Here is a 12,584-nt window from a genome sequence, read left to right as displayed (position 1 = left end):
ATTAATCAATTTATTTATTATAATTTGTCAATTAAATTGCGCCACATAATTATTTCAGAAAAACAAAAAAAATCAAAACAAAACGGTACAATGAAACAATCAGGTTAGATCAGCTCTTGAGCTTTAACACATTTTACAGGATGTGGTCATCATGTGTATTGTATAAGAAATAGTCATTCCTAAGAAGTATAGAGACTTTACATAATTCCTTTTATACTCATTTACCTATTTATGCAAGGTTTTTTAATTTTTTTAAGATTTATGATTTTTTTATTAATTTAATTTAATTTAATAAATTGGATTCTGCATTCGGGCAGTTGATAGGGATTCCCTGTGCATAGGGGGCTTGGGGGGCATGCAGAGAAGATGTGACTATTCTGCAGATTATACAGATGATCTCGGTATATCGATTACTGGCTGTTCCTATTAGATCACTGTTATCTGCGATCTGTATATAGGGGCAGCAGGGAACACATAGATACCCCCTGTGCCCCCAATAGTAAAAATGAAATAAATGTAGAAATAAAATATAGTAGCATGTAAAAAATGTTTTGAAATAAATAAAAATAAACAATACAATTTTAAAAGGTGAAATTTTGCTCTGGGTTTTCACCGCAGCTCTCTTTCTTTACACAGCCAGTTCCCCAACCGAACACACAGCTTGGCTTCCTTCTGGCTCAGTCAGACTGTCTCACTCTGCTGCACCTGCGCAGTTCCTGCAGGCAGCGGTCACCACTCAGTTTCCGGAGCACCCAGGTGTTTGCCTGACGACCGGGCATGAATCAGGGCACGACCTTTGTCTCTCTACCTGCGTGGTGCTTCTCTCTCTCTCTCCTCCAATTGGAGCTGGCAAAGGCCAATACCAGCTGCGGCTGGCCTACAGGATTTCAGACTCTGCCATTTTTCTCCTGGGCCACTACATCCTGCCGACTTTGCCAAGTTCTGAAGGATGGGGGCCCCTTTTGGTGGTATTAGTGTAAGGGCCCGATGCCGGTGCAAAGAAAGTGCAAAGAAAAGAGATTCTTGACAACTCAACTTTACTAGACCGGTACACACCGCCACAACAGGAAGACTACACCTCTCAGTATGAGAGGAACAATCTCTTAGACACGGCTCAGGCAGGTAAATGATGGCTGGCTTTCACTATTATCGTGGACAGAGCCAAGGGCACTCCTCCCTAATACAGGAGTTGGTCCAGCAATCTTAGGCCTACTAGGCCACCCATAACTGACTTGCTGCACTGCACTTACAGGCTTCCACTTGCCTCAGTTGACACATGTGGGGAGGCTGCTGCCCACACCCACGACTGCTCACACGACATTGCACACACGGGGAGGCTCCGGCCCGTCACTCGCAACACGCGCCAGGATCCTGACAGGATCCTGTCGTCTGCAGCAGCTCTCCCTCTCTCTACACGTTCAGGTTCCTCCCCTTCCATCCTAACACTACAAATAGTTTGACGGGAACACCACCATTTTATAAGATAAGCCCCCAGCATCAGAACTGTGCATAGCAATGTTGCGACATTCTGGCGCAGCATGAAATTTAACCAAGACATTATGGTGCCAAACAATTTTGTAGCCAGAAGACAATCATCTTTCCCTGTACATATCAAAAATAACATTACAATGCACTGCACAATAGCACAACATAACACAACAAAAGTACATAGTTCGGACAGGCCACTCGTCCTGAAGAGCGCCACCTAGAGGAAAAAATAGCAACAACAACAAGCAGTAATTACAGCACCTAAAGGCACAGTGCATGAATAATCATAACATATTTTGATATATATACAAATATATATAAAGGCAATGCAAAGTCCCCTTTTAGATTTGGGAATTCTCCTCCACATTAGTTTGCCCTGTTGTGGATGTTCTCAGTGCAGAGCTACATAATATATTGATGCTGTTTTAATAAGGAAATAGTAATTGTGTATTTCAGTATGAATTTTTTAGGTAGATCAGGATCTGCAGTTTTCTGTGCACTGGTGTTTTGTTGTTTTCCTGAGTGAAAGGTCAGTTTTTACTGTTTTCAGTTTCTGCGCAGGGCGTCCTGTATGGAAACTTCACAACCCCTGCCCACCCACCAAGACATCTCAACCTGTGTGTACAGCGATGTCACAATTACTGAAGACAAGTGTTTGAGGTGAGTACATGGGCAATCGTGTATGAGAAACCTGATTTTAAAAAGTTGATGTTTATGTTCAGTTAGTTGCACCAAATGATAGAAACCAAACGTCTCTGGGAAAAACCTATCTCCACTATATTGTTATATGTCCTAACCTGCATGTATCTATATCCATATGTAAAATAAAAGACATCTCCAGAAAGTATATTCCTATAAGGCTTAAAGGGAATGTGTTGCTAGCAAAAAATTATTTTTTTTTTTTAGTTAAACAATTAGTGTGTAGGTGATTAAACATTGTTCTAATTTTTTTTATTTTTTTCACGAGTCAGGAAATATTATAAATTAGATTCTAATTTATCATATTTCCCAGCACTGGTCACTAGATGGAGCAATTCCCAAAATTGCAGCATTGCATGTGGTAAAGCAACCACATTGCTTTATGCTGCAAAATTGGGAAAAAATCCCTCGCTCTAGTGAGCTCTCAGAATCCCCCCCTCCTTTATCCTGGCTAGTGCCGGGAGAAATGAGGGGATTGAACGGTCAAACCTCCTACACTGTGTGTCGCCATTTTTTGAGCTAACACACAGTGTAGTAGGTTTACATACACTAGTAAACACACAGTAAAACACGAACATACATAGAAATCACTTACCTGCTCCTGCCGCCGCCGCTCCCTCCGGTCCATCCGCTCCGTCTGCTGCCGCCGCTCCAAGTGCACAAGTCCGGAAGCCGCGACCGGAAGTAGTAATCTTACTGTCCGGCCGCGACTTCCGGTCTACAGGAAAATGGCGCCGGACGGCGCTCAGTTCAACTTGGACTGTGTGGGAGCGGCGCATGCGCCGTTCCCACACAGACGGCGTACACCATAGTGGATGGAACGGGCCCCGTTCGCATTCACTATGGGACTGTAGCTGCCGTATTCCATGTCTGTATGTGTCGTTAATCGACACATACAGAAATGGAAAAAAAAATGGCAGCCACCATAGGGAAGAAAAAGTAAAAAAATAAAAAAAGTAACACACAAACACACAAATAAATACAAAAGTTTTATATAAAACACTAACATCAAACTGATATAAAAAAATTTTTTTTGGCGACACTATTCCTTTAAAGCACAAGGCAAAGATGTGTATATGGAACACTTATGGTGGCACATACGTTTTCTGATACTTTGGTCAGGGGCGCAACTAGGAGGGAAGGTAGGGGGCACAGGGCCGGGCAAAGTGGTCTACAGTCCGGAATTTGCCTGAACTGTCCTGAATTTACATAGACAGTCCTGGCAAATTACTGTCCCAAACGTGTCCTAGCAACTGCCATATTTAAATGTATCTGCGTCCTCAGGATGCAGATACAATTGAATTTTATGGCAGAGCAGGAAACCATCAGTTCTCTGCTTGCCATTCACTTTTCCTGAAGCCGAATCCCCAAACAGAGCGTTGCCGACGCTCTGGCCTGGAATTCCGCTCCTGTAGAAGACCCTGACGTCACTATCCATATATGGATAGTGATTTCAGGGGCTCCTCCAGGAGAGAATCCCCAGCTAGAGTATTGCTGACGCTCTGGTTGGGTATTTCGCTCCTAGAGGGAGCCCCTGATGTCCATGTCCATATATAGATAGTGACATCAGGGGCTTCTCCAGGAGCGGAATCCCCGGCCAGAAACCCACCCACTGTTGTTATAAGCAGGATGTCTACATATTATGGATCAAGAACAGTTATGAAAGAAAGCTAGAATTCAGAGACCTTAAAAGTAAAGGAGATCATAATGCCTAAAACACAAAGAAGAAATTAATGTATAATGATGTATAATAATCTGGTTTCTGCAATACCCAGTGAAATAACCTATCCAGGCGGCACAATTCACCATTACGACTCCACTTTCGCACCACTGTGGTTTGGGTGGAGTAACTTAGCTGGCCCTAGGGCTTCGGTGCCTTAGGGTAGTACAGTGTTTGATTCCTGGGATAACATCTAGCATAGGTGAAACTAGAATACAGCGGAATAGATGATGATCTGTTGGTGCTAATGTTTAGCAGCCTTAGTCAAACTAGCGGACGTCGGTAACGGATGTCAGGCATATCGAAAATGTGGTCAGACTACCAGGGTCAAGTAACGGAGGTCAGGCAGAACGGGTACCAATACAGTGGCCCATTCATGGGTGTTGGTGGAACTTGCTGCATGTTGGAGGTGCTAGTTTATGAAGTCAGGATGTCATTGTAGGGAAGCAGAAATTCCTAGGTCAGGATGGAGAATATCTTGATGTAAATATATGGGTCCTTGGCCGTCATTGTCCGGTTCTTACGTTCTGAATGACCTCTTGGCGAACAGTTTGACCATCCATTTTTTGATCTGGTTGATAATCGGATGTTGCTGTTTAGCCCACTCAGGACAAACCAAACTAAATTTTCTGCAGAGCTTCTAATCTCTAAATTTTTTGGCAGCTCAACGTAGTCCACAATCCCAGTAACATTCAGGTCAAAAGAACCTTCCATAGGGATCACTGGTGGTGCCTCTCTCCTGGCTTCTATGTCTTCCCAAGTGAAAAAATGACGTTTCCGAATGTCTCCTTAGACACAGTAGATAATATAATATTATGTCATAGATGTTTTGTTAATTGTTTTGTAATAGATTTGGTGACCGATCCAGGGATGATTGGACTACAAGGATTACTCCATCTATATATTCAACCTATGTTGGGTATGTGTTAGACTTTTCCTCTGCAGATGATATTCTCTTGATCTGAAAATGTTTCCTTAGCCAATTTTAGAATTATGATTTTATTTTCCCATGTACAGTGTCAGTGTTCCTACAACCTCCAAGAAACATCAGCCTCTTTTCTCAAAATTTTCAGCATATCCTGACCTGGGAGGAACCAAATGAGGAACCTCTCATCTACTATAATGTGTTATACTCTGAAGACTAGTAAGTTCTGAGAAAATATGAAGTACTTTGCTTTAAGTGTTCAATTTAATCTGAAGAAATGTACTTCTGGATATGCCAAAGTACACAGAATAGTAAGGAGCAAAGTGAAGCATAGTAAAGAGCTTTACAATTCTATATTTTAAATCCCGTTCTATGGGGTAATTCCTGAGCTAGTGCTAACAATGCGGTGAGTCTACCAAATAAAGAACTATCACCCAACATTGCAGTGGCTCATAATGGAGCCATCCAGACACAGTATCCCCATAAGATTTACATCTACACTGTCCCCACAACAATTGAAGCCATACACACTGCATATTAACCCCTTCGGGATGGAGCCATTTTTCGATTTTTCATTTTAGTTTTTCACTCCCTGCCTTCCAAGAGTCATAACTTTTATATTTTTCCGTCAATAGAGTGGTGTGAGAGCTAATTTCTTAAAGGAGGAGTTGTAGTTTCTTTGGTACCATTTATAGTTCCATATAATGTACTGGGAAACTGAAAAAAAATTATTTGCGGGCTGAAGTGGGAAAAAGCTGCGATTCCTCAATTGTTTTTTGGGTTTTGTTTTTGTGGCTTTCACCGTGCAGTAAAAACGACAACTTATCTTTATTCTGTGACTCAATACGATTACGGTGATACCAAATTTATATAAGTTTTTTTTATATTTTACTACTTTTATTGATAATAAACTTTTTGTTAAAAAATAAAATGTTTTGTGTCGCCACATTCTGAGAGCCATACCCTCTTTTATTTTTTTTTCACCAATTGAGCGCTGTGAGGGGTTAGTTTTTGCGAGACGAGTTGCAGTTTTTATCGGTACCATTTTTTGGTACATAGAACTTTTTGATCACTTTTCATTACATTTTTTATTAGACCTAAGTTGACCAAAAAACCACGATTTTGTCGTTTTCCATTTTTTTTTTTTTATGGCGTTCAGTGTGCGCATTAAATAACGCTATATTGTAATAGTTCAGACATTTACGGACGCAGCTATACCAATTTTGTTTACTTTTTTAAATTACTTTAGTGGGAAAATGGGAAAAGGTGGGTTTTTTCAACTTGTATTATTTTTTATTTTTTTTTTTCAGTACTAAAAACTTTTTTTAACTTTTTTTGACACACTTTATTAGCCCCCCTAGGGGAATTGAACCAGCGATCATTCGATCATTCGATAATTTTTTTCAGTACTAAAAACTTTTTGTAACTTTTTTTTACACACTTTATTAGCCCCCCTAGGGGAATTGAACCAGCGATCATTCGATTGCTGGTACAATATACTGCAATACTAACGTATTACAGTATATCGTCATTTTTACAGGATTCTGTATAGCGCTGCCACAGGCAGGGCTTAACAGAGGCAGAGTGATGGCAGTCCTGGGAGCCTTCATTAGGCCCCTGGGCTGCCATAACAACCATTGTCACCCCCGATCTCACTGCGGGGGGAGATGAGCTGTCGGAGGGGGCCACCCCCTCTTTTCAACGCCTCAGATGCTGCGGTCTCGATTGACTGCAGCATTTGAGGGGTTAAACAGCCAGGAACAGCGCGATCGCTGCTCCCAGCTGTTAGTCCCGGGTGTCCGCGGTAAAATACAGCCAGCACCCGCAGCATATGGAGTGCGCTCCAAACATCACCCCCCGCAACCCTACATAATGACACGTCCGGGTGGGCGAAAAGGTTAAATGCAGCTACAAGAAGTGCTCCCATAACAGAATCGCATCTTACGGTTTCATGGCAGAATCGGTTTCCATTCTGTTGCACTCAAGCCATATATCTCAGTGGCCGCCTTGTAATACTACATTTCCCCTGCAGTGGCCGCTGCAGGGGCAATATCTGGCCAGACAAGGCTTGCTCGGTCAAATTTAGCTAATGAGACAACTCTGATGAGACAACTCTTTTAAATACCCTGACGAAGGTAGTGTGGCTGGTTGGCAACCCTGACACCCAGCATCTAGGGTACACGCCATAATGCCCTAATTTAAATGGGTTTGTCAGGTTCTCAAAAGGTGATTGGATACAGCTGGGCTGGGAATCACAGATGAAACCTCAATTGGGAATCATTATGGAGGAGCTACAAAAACTGCATTTTCTTAACTGCCTGCTCATTTTAGAACACTTGTCTGAAATGAATGGAATAGTTTTAATCTATTTCTTTATGAAATTCACGCTACCTTCACTATGATTTGTGATAATAATGCAGAATGGTAGTATTACAAATAGGTACCTATAAGCAAAGCAACTTGCAACCAAAATAGAGTTGATGGGTCCTTTATCTCACTTGGCTCATTGCCTTTCAGACTCAGACACAGGAGGGGTCAGATGAGCATCTGGGTTCTTCTGGATTGCCGTCAGGTAGAACTATACCCACCGTTGAACTGGGCGTCCTCCCACCAAGTTCAGACCATGAAATAAAACACACAAAAAAACATATTCTTTTGAGGGATGGTGGTCTGCTTTTATCAAAAACTTCTTTAAACTGAACCAACTTAAAGGCACATTAGGTATATTTAAACAGTGAAGGCTAGGTAGCGGTATGCCAGCCGCCGGACTCCCAAGTCCGCCTTCCAAACTTCTCCCCACATCACTAGGATTAAAGGGTTATTCCCAAATTGAGTAATTTTTAAAAAAATGCATATTAAACATAATTTTAATTTTAAATATATTAGTGTAAAAAATTTAAAAAAATTATTTCCCTAACTCCCTGTTTTCTCATCTAGATAACGCATCTTGTCTCCGGGACATAATAGGGAAGAGGTCAATAGTAGGTATAAAGGAACAGAAATAATCTAACCCCAGCTTGGGGAGGGGGGAATGACCGGCTACAACAGAGCTGCACCATTAGCCAGAGAACTGCAGGTGAAGGGAGACCTTAAAGGGGCACCACAAGCTGGCATCCAGCTGCCCTAGTCGGTTGGATGCGCCAAATGGCTCTTGGGATTCACTGATGAAATGTTCCTACCACCATTCTGCACTTTGGAAAGTTATTTAGTGGATGCAGCATACTATCTTAGCCTTGTAAGCTGTTGTTCGATTTCAGCAAATTAATTAAAAGTTTTGTATAATTAAAAGTTTAATTTTCTAATATACTTTCTGTATTATTTCCTCATGGTTTTTAAGATCTCTGCTTGTTGTTTTTCAGTCGGAACATTCATGGTTTACTTCCAGTGGATACAATTCTGTCCATGGTCATGTGATGGACACACAGGTGCTGGGCTCGTTAGAAGACACAGCTCTGATACACATACTGTAACGAGCCCTGCACCTGTGTGTCCATCACATGACCATGGACAAAATTGTATCCACTGGAAGCAAATAATGAATGTTCTTACTGAATAGCAACAAGCAGAGATCTGGAAAACCATGAGGAATAAATACAGAAAGTAAATTGGAAAATTCTATCTTTTCAATTATACAAAAAATAACACGAATTTAATGAAACTGGAAGCCCCTTTAAGACTTATGGATGCCCCAATTTCAATGTGTTTGTCAGGTTCTCTTTTAACATCTTATATAACTTGTAAACGTCCTTTGCATTCCTTACATGGTGACTTTGCATGTCAGGTAGTTTCCTTATAGAGTTCTAAATCATTAATTAATTACTGATTGATTAACCCATGACTTCCCTTCTCTGTTTTCTTACAGTAGTCAATTTGCTCCAGCCAAAAATTGCACTAACATTACAATACAACGTTGTGATCTGACTAAGGATTTCACAAATATTTTTGCACAATACAAAGCAGGAGTCCAAAGTTTTACTTGGGATGAAAGATCAAACTTCACAATCTATCCATTTCACCTGATCCCATTAACAGGCAGTAAGTGCAAGTATGTTAATATATCTACCTCCAGTCAACTTCGCTGCTGTAAAATTCAGTCAACTCTTATATACTATCCAATATGGGGTAATATATGGTAGAGGGAAGCCACCCTATGTGTAGCAGCTACTCTCCATATGCAGATGCATTATTTGATCAAGTTGTTTTGATACCCAGTCCCAGCGTGATCTGAGTGTGTAGAGACGTCGTTTCGAGCTGCCCTCCGTTTTCTGCATTTAGCGGCTTCCTTTCTCTGCCCAGATCAGACACTACGTGGTGGGCACTTGCATAGCAGACCACCTTAAAGAGGTTGTCCACGCACGGACAACTGATGACCTATCCACAGGATAGGTCATCAGTATATGATCCTGGGGGTCCAACACCCAGACCCCGCACCAATCAGCTGCTCCGGCTGCTTCTGGGAGCCGGATGCTATGAAGGGTATGCAGTAGTCGGAGCTGGAAACAGATGACTCCGACTTCTGCATATCGGCCGTGCTGCAGAACTTTAGCTCTGTTAGGGTATGTGAACATAGCGCGAAACACGTCTGAAATTACGGAGCTGTTTTCAGGCGAAAACAGCTCCTGAATTTCAGACGTAATTGCTCGTACTCTCGTTTTTCGCGGCATCCATTACAGACGTAATTGGAGCTGTTTTTCAATGGAGTCAATGAAACACGGCTCCAATTACGTCCCAAGAAGTGTCCTGCACTTCTTTTGACGAGCCGTCTTTTTTACACACCGTCTTTTGACAGTGACACGTAAAATGACAGGTCGTCGGCACAGAACATAGTAAAACCCATTGAAAGTAATAGGCAGATGTTTGTCGGCCGATTTACGTCTGAAACTTGGTTGTGTGAAGATACCCTTAGTAAGCAAGTGAATGGTAGCAGAGCCGCAGTTTTGCAGCACGGCCACTATTCTGGAAACAGAGTCATCTGCTTCCGACATGGACATCAATGGTGCTGGTCTGGGTTCTACTGTGATGTTGTCCCAATGGTGTTGGTCTATGTTGTGAGCTGGGTTCTACTGTTATGTTGTCAAATTAGTGCTGGTCTGGGTTCTACTGTTATGATGTCACAATCGTGCTGATCTCAAACTTCTTGTGATGATGTCATAATGGTGCTGTCCTGGGTTCTACTGTGATGCTCTTACAATGGTGCTGGCTTGGGAATTACTGTATTGATGTCCCAATGGCTTTGGCCTTGTTTTTATTGTGATGATGTCAAAATTGTGCTGGTGTGGATTCTGCTGTGATGATGTCACAATGTTGCCTGTCAGAATTTGGCCGTGATGGTGTCACAATTGTTCTGGTCTTTTTCCTATTACTTATTACTTGTGTTCTTCTGTGATGATGTCACAGTGGTGTTGGCCTTGGTTGTACCGTGATGATGTTACAATGGTCTTGGCCTTGCTTCTATCGTCATTATGTCTTTATGGTACTGGCCTGGCTTCTTTTATGATGACATCACAATGGTGCAGGTCTGGATTCTACTGTGATGATGTCACACAAGTGCTGAAAAAGCCCTATTGGTGACCAAGGCTGTGGTTTCAAAATGTGCCCCAACAGCCTCAATACCTGAAGTTCAGAATGATAGTTGTCAGTGGACAATAATTAATTTAATTGTCCCTTTGTTGCTCCTTTCCCCACCAATCCCTGGTGTCCTCATGCTCTCTATTTGATTCTTTGCACAAGAGCGTACCTGGATGCCAGTCCCCGGATAGAATCAGTCAGTACTTGGGTGGCAGCTTCAGAACGGTCAGAGCAGGATCAAGCAAGCCAGGGCAAAACACAGAAATCCACAGGAATAATTAGGAAAACGCCAGGAAACTCAACACCAGGATTGATAACAGTGTGACGATACTAGGGAGCAGTTTCCCTTTAAATGTCTCTGGAAGACGATGATGCTGGGTCTCAATCCTGGCAACAGGATGCCACAGCTTCAATAGGGCTGACATGCCCCATTCCGGGTAGATGGATCACCGGGGTGGGCCGTGGCGGCCTGCGGCTTCCGACAGTAACAAAATTAAAGAATATTGTTTTTTTCTTAAATACATAAATTGTGTTCCCCTGAAGGTGTACCGATTATAAACAACTTTCCATAAATCAATAGTACAAGCAAAGATAAGAAACTTTGTAATATATCTTTTTACAGAATATTAAGAAAGAGAAGGAGAAGCTGGATCTTTCCTTCTCTCTGTGTTTTGTATGAGAGAAATCATAGCAGCTAGTTTCCTCCCCCCCTGGAGCTGAGCTCTGAGAAAACTAAGAGTTACAGATAAAGCCTGCAGCGGGCAAACTGGTGATAAATGCAGGATACAAGTTATGTCATAGCCAGATATAGTGTTATATCTGTTGTGTACATATACATGTTAGTTTATTCTGAATAAAAAAAAAAAATGAAATGTTGGGTACATTCCAATGGCGCCCTAGACTACCGCCTACTCTGCCTACAATTGACATTAATATTCTTTCTGGATCCTTAATTAGTGGGGGGGGGGACTATCATATTTAGCTTCATAAAAGATTTGAAGACTACCCCTTTTGCAAAAATAGCTGGCCCAGCAATCAGCTGATTGGCACTGATCTGGCTTCAGAAACCCCTAACAATCAGCTGTGATCGCCAAGCAAAACAAGTGGCCAGGCAGACAGGCCGCTGAAGAGGAAATGTAGAATTAGATAGCAGTCAATCAAATGAATACCCGTCCATGTAATACAAGAACAGGCCGGACCAGTTTCCCCCTCTATGATGTCCTAATAGGCTTTGGTTTTGGGTTGAGGTGTTCTTGCGAAGTGTTTATTTAGGAACATTTCCTGCAATACTCTCATAGTACCGAAGATGTTGTTCAATTACTTATTTCAGTAAGCATTGGCAGCTGACATTAGCAACACATGTTGGGACTTTACAACTCATGAGTCTTGCGTTGCCCATCTATGTATTAAAACATTCCCCATAATGCAATTTTTGTTCCCAGCTGTGGTGGGTCCTCCGATTCTGGATGTTGCAGCATGTAACAGTTGTATTGAACTGTCTATTCGCCCCCCAATCTCTTACTTATGGAACGAGGAGAAACAGCGTAATGTTACAATGCTGAGAAGAAATGTTTTTTCTAAAGTGGATTATCTAATTCAACTGGTACCATCAATGGATGTAAGTAAAGTCTTCACCTATGTAGTGTCAACTTTGTAAATGTCATCCATTGATCATCTCTTTCTATCTGTCACTGCAATTGATGCAAAGGCTGTTGGCTTTTGTACATGAAGTAGAGGTGGAGTAATAGTTCTGACAATTGGGCGAGGGCACAAAGCATTAGATAGCCCTCCACCCAGAAACGGTACCACATATAGTTTATAGAGATATTTTTAAAATATACATTAAGGCAAAACAAAGTCCCCTATAAGATTTGGGACTTCTAACAATAATAAACTGACCACCACTGGCCATACAATTTGAAAGGAATGACCAACCAGTAATACATGTACGGGCCGGAAAAGTCAAAGCGGAAACTTCTCTTATAGAGCAGTTGTCCGTTCTGGCTCGTAGATGGGGGTCCCCCTTCTATGATGTCCATATGCCCGAATAGGTCACATGGAAAGGGGCTGTCTTCATGAGACAAACACTTTAAAGCCTACTTCCCATAAAATCTATAACAGATGTCATAATCTTAACTACAAAGTTAAGTGCTTTTGTGAGTAAAAAAAATAATTATGACACAA

Source organism: Rhinoderma darwinii, chromosome 2, assembly GCF_050947455.1.
Source record: "Rhinoderma darwinii isolate aRhiDar2 chromosome 2, aRhiDar2.hap1, whole genome shotgun sequence".
Classification (NCBI taxonomy): Eukaryota; Metazoa; Chordata; class Amphibia; order Anura; family Rhinodermatidae; genus Rhinoderma; species Rhinoderma darwinii.
The sequence above is the reverse complement of the archived record's forward strand: the minus strand, read 5'-3'. Positions refer to the sequence as shown.